At 40.3% G+C, this 6,579-nt stretch overlaps 1 protein-coding gene across 3 annotated transcripts in view; it reads right to left on the reverse strand.

Moving 5' to 3' along the window:
- The window catches only part of LOC110509691 (tenascin), a 59,324-nt gene extending 56,372 nt beyond the window's left edge, over positions 1-2,952 (reverse strand). For 2 of the 3 annotated variants that reach the window (XM_090227066.1, XM_036967369.2), the window contains exons 1-2: positions 2,881-2,952; positions 2,407-2,664 (exon numbers count right to left, since the gene is read on the reverse strand). The gene's annotated coding sequence lies outside the window, so the exon portion shown is untranslated. Of the gene's footprint in view, positions 1-2,406; positions 2,799-2,880 lie in introns of those variants that run through there. The other variant, XM_036967371.2, reaches the window with a different exon arrangement.
- Between the last annotated feature and the right edge of the window lie 3,627 nt (positions 2,953-6,579).

A 6,579-nucleotide genomic window follows, 5' to 3' on the forward strand; every position in this document is an offset into this window, starting at 1 on the left:
GAGACAATCAATCTTGCAGAGTGAGTGGCCAGTGTTTGGGACTCTCTACAGGCGGGTTCATGTATTTCCTGTTTGAAAAAGTCACTGCAAAAGATGAAAACATTCTGCCCACACCTCTAAAAATGTGATCGCTTTTGTTTAAAAACTGTCACGGCCCTGTTCCAACATCTCCAAATCATACAGCAAATGAGGACGTTTTTGTTACCACAAAAGGTGAATGGAGGGCGCTTTCCAGGCGGGGTTGTAAATGCCTGTTCACGAGCGCACAAATATAGTAGGGCTTTGATTTATCAATGAAAACACGTGTATACTAAATGTTGTGTGCAACTGTTTGATCAATCCTATTAATATGTTGTACACTCAAATCTTAGAATCTCCACTTACAACAGCATTTAGTGAGAAATGTATGCACGGTTGCTAAATGAGTCCCCAGGTGATCAAAGGTGTGCATGTTCTATCACTCATCAGTCAGTCAACGCAGCTAATGCTCTCCTCATTCTGTCTGTCTTCCAATCCTCCATCTCTATCACATAGACCCAGCCTTGGTTAAAACGGGTAAACCCAGAAGTTGCAGCATGCATAAAGAATGTTAATATCATTCCCTATAAACCATAATCGGTGCCCTTTAGCGAGCAATGAGAGCCGTCTTACGCTAAATAAAGAACAGAGCCCGGCAGAAGGAAAACAATGAAGCTGCAGTTTTTGGATAAATATTTTCACAGGACTGAAGACTTATGGAGTTCATTCTGCTTCTTGCCCATTTATTGCCAAAGTACATTGGCTTCATAGAATGAATTAGTAAATGTTGTATGATAAACTCATTATTCCACATCTGTTTATTCATATTTCATACACAACGTGCAGGTAGCCTATCAATTGGAGCATTGGACCAGTGGCCTAAAGGTTGGTAGTTTGAATCCCAGAAGCAACTAGGTGAAAAATCTGTCGATCTGCCCTTGAGCAAGGCACCTAACCCTAATTGCTGCAGGGTTTCCATTAATAATGGCTAATCGCCAGTGCTGTCATACTTGAGAAAAAGTCAAATTACCTTAATAGAAAATGACTCAAGTAAAAGTAAAAGTCACCCAGTAAAATCCTACTTGAGTAAAAGTCAAAAGTATTTGGTTTTAAATATAGTTAAGTACCAAATGTAAATGTAATTGATGCAATATACTTAAGTATCAACATATACATAATTTCAAATTCCTTATATTAATAAATCAATTAGGCACATTTGGGCAGTCTTGACACAACATTTTGAACAGATATGCAATGGTTCATTGGATCAGTCTAAAACTTTGCAAGTACACTGCTGCCATCTAGTGGCCAAAATCATAATTACGCCTGGGCTGGAATAATACATTATGGCCTTTCTCTTGCATTTCAATGTGTAATGTGTTATATTCTCCTACATTAATTTCACATTTATACAAACTTCAAACTGTTTCTTTTAAATGGTATCAAGAATATGCATATCCTTGCTTCAGGTCCTGAGCTACAGGCAGTTAGATTTGGGTATGTTATTTTAGGCGAAAATTGAAAAAAAGGGTCAGATTCTTAAGAGCAAATCAGACGGCACCATGTTCTTGTTTTTTAAATTTACGGATAGCCAGGGGCACGTTCCAACACTCAGAGATCGTTTACAAACAAAGCATGTGTTTAGTGAGTCCGCCAGATTTTTTTATTTATATTTTTTATTTATCCGTTATTTAGAGGCAGATCAGAGGCAGTAGCGATGACCAGGGATGTTCTCTTAATAAGCTTGTGAATTAGACCATTTTCCTGTCCTGCTACGCATTTAAAATGTAACGAGTACTTTTGGGTACCATGGAAAATTTATGGAGTAAAAAGTACATGATTTTCTTTAGGAATGTTGTGAAGTAAAAGTAAAACTAGTCAAAAATATAAATAGTAAACTTAAGTAGTACTTTCAAGTATTTTTATTTAGGTACTTTACACCACTGCTTATCCCTGGCCATGACCCCCCCCCCTCTCTGAAAGTGTCCCGGGGGAGTAGGATATGCAAAAAAATTCTACATTTCCATTTCACACCACACACTTGTACTTTTTGACGTTATTCAATTACCTTTAAAGACGTCAAAATGAATTAGACAATTTAATTGAGTATGATATGAAGGGTTTGACCTTAATAACCAAAAAAATAAATAAACAAATAATGTAATCTAATCTCCAGGAACAATTAAACACATTACATTTAAGTCTCACATGGTTTGAGCACGTCATCAATAACCACAACTGTCAAGAAGATAGAAAAGATCTCATTTGCAATTTCGAAATAAGGACACAGTAATCATTAGTCACAAACTATACAAATAATAGCAGCAACTCATTCAAAGATCCAAGATCAGTTTCATGCAGATAAATCAATCAATCTCTCATTCTTACCTTTAGCAGACCAGACAGTTCAGAGCTACTACACCACAGCCTTTGGCAGCTCACACGAATTGCCTCATTGGAACCCAACACTTTCAGCAAAGGGGGATGAAAGGATGTCCACCTTGAAGGCAGTTCCGCCACCTCTCTCCTTGTTTTCTAACCAGATGACACTTCTATTCCAAAAAAAAATCAATATTCTCTCTGTTTCTTCTGCCCTGACAGCTCAGCCTACTGCTCTTGTCACCGAGTCTGAGCACCGAGTCAGAGCTAAAGAGAGAGAGAGAGTGGGAAAGAAAGAGAGAGGAGGAGAAAATGCCTTTTAAACTGAGAGAGGAGCCTTCTGTTCAAACCCCCATTCCTCAACTACAGCCCTTAAATAGCAGACACTTTCCCTCCCTCCCTCCCTCCCTCCCTCCCTCCCTCCCTCCCTCCCTCCCTCCCTCCCTCCCTCCCTCCCTCCCTCCCTCCCTCCCTCTTTCTTACTGTTGGATGTAGCTGGACTGCTGCCTTGAAGTGGGATGCCGTTGTTCCTACTGGCAACGCCATACAAAGAGTGAAAAAGAGGGAGAGAGTGACTGTGTGGAAGAGAAAATTAGACGGAGCAAGACAGGGGAATGAGGGAAGGAGGGAGGAAGTCATTATTTTGAGGGGTCACAGTAAAGACGTAGAGCAGTACTACTGTATAGGCAAAGTTAGTCTAAATTCAATCTGGTAACAAACACAAGGGGGTTATTAAAATAATCAGCTCTCACTTACGTGTCTGATTAATATCTAAGACACAAAGCAACACATCTATGAATGCATGATTGTCCTCCATTCATTATGTTGAAAATCCTACCCATGACACACCAACTGCCTCCTGACCTGTGACAAAGCAGGGCTTTCAATGGCGCCGTGGCAACTAGTGTCCATTCCCACTGACCACAGGTCGCCACTCTAAACCTGTGATGACAAAGTCCCTACAGTCATCTGTTCCCCATCTTAACACAGATTCACAAGATGAAATAGAGACCTGGGGTGAGGCAGCCAGCCTCCCACCATAGTCACTCTCTTTATTTTCTAACACAAGCAATTCCTCAAACACAAAAACAGACAGACAGACAAACCGACCGACCGACAGACACACCAGGCGGCAGCCAAGGTTGGTTCTCCCTCTGATACGCCCACTGCTCATCTTCTCCCTCCTTGGTGTGTAGCTGCCCCTTATAAAACAACCAAAATCTATCAGGACAAAATCAGGATAAAATTATAGGTGATTTTCTTCCCTCGTCATCACTGAGGTGTTTTCTGTCTGACAGAGTTAGACTTTCATTAATTTAACAGATGCTGTGTGACTGAAGAAGACAGGAAACAGACACATTTCTAGCTGTTGTGTCGAAGCATCGGGGAATGGGGTAAAAGCCGAGTTTATGGGAATATGAGTGGTGTTTGGTGTCGGTGATTTGGGCTGTAAAATGCAACCCAGCCAACCCCCATTTACTGTATAAGTCCACATCCGATGGACACAGTTAGTTGACATGTAAATGCTGGATAGGTCACATGCCATTAGGACAGTATATAGTATTGTAACTGTAGGCTAAGTCTTAGGGGGGTCACTGTAGTTCATTTATACTGTAGTTTATTTATTTATACAGTATATTTAGGAGGGAGGCATTAGGCAAAAGGAGAATGAAATGTAATTGATAGCTTTTACTTGTGTATTGGCAGGACACATCTCATCATAATCCACTCCTATAGGTATGTACTGTACAATAATTATTATGGCAGTATGCTGCTCTTGTACAGTAAAGCTTCACTTTTTTGATATGGTAAAAAAAAAAGCTGTCTCAAATTGACATGCTTGTTAACAGAGGACTTCTGCGTGTAAGCCAAGCCAAGGGAAACAGCGAATGCCCCAATGATGATTTCCAAAAGGGAGCCAAATTCCACATTATACTGTACACTTATTCTCCGTAATTAACATAACAAAGTCGGTAGCAGAACACATCCCTGAGGATTTCTTTTTCCCTCAGGTTCATCTGATAATCGTATTATCCAAAAGCATTGTGATAGTTATTTAATCAATGGCACCTTTTTGAACGTAAACGCTGTAGCAATTGATTATGACATATCATGAAAAAAGACCTGGCACGTCAACCTGCTAATGATAACTGACCGACTGTCATAGGTCTCGAATAGCCATTGTCATAAACTTGACATCTTTATTTGGATAAGATATGAAGACAGGTTGACATTGTTTCCATAGACTCAGACAGACGTTTCCATCCACTCTAGATACAAACCTCTGTCCTGTTCCTCATCAAATAAAACCGAGTCATTCACAGCTGGGTGCCCATGGCATTAACCCATTTTCCACAACCATGTCTGGTTGAGAGGTATGGACAGAGAGATCTATACAGTCATCGAAATTATGCCACATGCAGTTCTCCATTCAAAGCACAAGGTCTCAGTGAACTTGTATACAGAGTTTCATTTCAAAATGAAGCATTGCAAAGAAAACCTGGTCAACTAGACATGAATTGACGGCTTGTGATTTATGTACCACTTAAAAGATCCCAAATGCACCACAATGGCTGCATTTACATGGGCAGCCTAATTCAGATATTGTTTTCACTAATTAGCGTTTTAACTAATCAGAATAGCTCTGAAAAAGATCTGGGCCGTATCCACAAAGCATCTCAGAGTGGGAGTGCTGATCTAGGATAAGGGATAAGTTTAGCCTTTTTGATCATAATTAATAAGATTATATAGAAACATCCTAGACCACACTCCTACTCTGAGACTCTTTGTGGATACGGGCCCTGATGTGAAAAGATATGATGTGATTGGTAAAAAAGAAAATCAAAATTGGGCGGACGGTGTAAACGCAGCCTATTTATTTGCACAATTAGCTATATCTGCTGTCGCTCCTCACAGGGTTCAGTAAGTCGCCCTAATGCCCTTCACACTGTAGGGGGCACCACAAGAGAGAGGTGTCATCAATCATCTTTTAAACCTATCCAACTCCTACCATCTCCTACCTGGGTGTCATGCTGTAGCATTTGAGACTTCCAACATGTCACCTCCTGCTAATCACAAACAGTTAGCCCAATTAGTTCTATATGTTGACAAATTTATAACACACACACTTTTTTTTACAGTATCTTCTCACAAACGATATAAAGAAGCCATTCATTTAAACATATACTGTAGAGTATAACCTTTTTTTAAGTACTACAATTAATGAGAACACATTACTTTCATTGCCAAAATTGACCTCCTAGTGGCTTTCAAGTGGAGATCTGTCACTGCATTTAACTCAACCTTCTCTCTCATAGATACAAGTCTCTCAACTCTTTGGGGACAACCTTTTCCTCGGTATTGAATGGAGCTTCTATTAATGCACTGTCACTACGTAAACTCAAACAAACTTCAATTAGACACATTACTTGTCTCTGCACCCAACGACCCTCTTTTCTGCAATTGTAAGCATTGGATGCGTGTATCACAAACGCAAACACAACATTGGAAACAGAAGCTTTAACCCAAGACCGCAGAGGACGCTGACACATGTAATCTTATAGTAGTTTTGCTCGATTCCAACTAAAGAAAAACACCTGGACATTGGGCTCTGGATGTGCTTTTCTTGTGTGTATGTTCAGGATTTGTCTGGAATTACTGTAAACTACAGTATAGTATTGCAAAAGAGTTTGACATTCGGCCAAAATAAATATTTACTTGTAATAAACAAACAGTGTCACATAAATTATGTCCCCCTTGGCTGCCTCAGCACAATGGGGATACAGTCTGTTGGAGAGACCTAGTAAGGGGGACGGTCCCTGTGGACATGGGAAGTTTATTTGGTGATGAGGTTAGGGGGTTATGCCCTGGCCTCTTTTACTGAACAGAGGTGAAGGCTCCGTTGACATCACAACAGTCAAGACTCTTGTTGTATGTATTTTCAAGGTGACCATGAAACAAACCCTCATACCAATACAATAACTGATGTCATAGAATGTTGGTTGCCATCCAAGGTTTGGGATTCATTGGGGACCCCCACGGTGTGCACACGTTTGTTCCCACACATTTTTGTTTTAGCCCAGCACTAACACACTTGATTAAGCTCATCACCGCTTGATTAGTTGAATCAGATGCGTGAGTGCTGGGTTAAAACAAAAATGTGTGGCGTTTTTTTCCCCTAAT

Source organism: Oncorhynchus mykiss, chromosome 29 (assembly GCF_057628025.1).
Source record: "Oncorhynchus mykiss isolate SJ-2025 chromosome 29, ASM5762802v1, whole genome shotgun sequence".
Classification (NCBI taxonomy): Eukaryota; Metazoa; Chordata; class Actinopteri; order Salmoniformes; family Salmonidae; genus Oncorhynchus; species Oncorhynchus mykiss.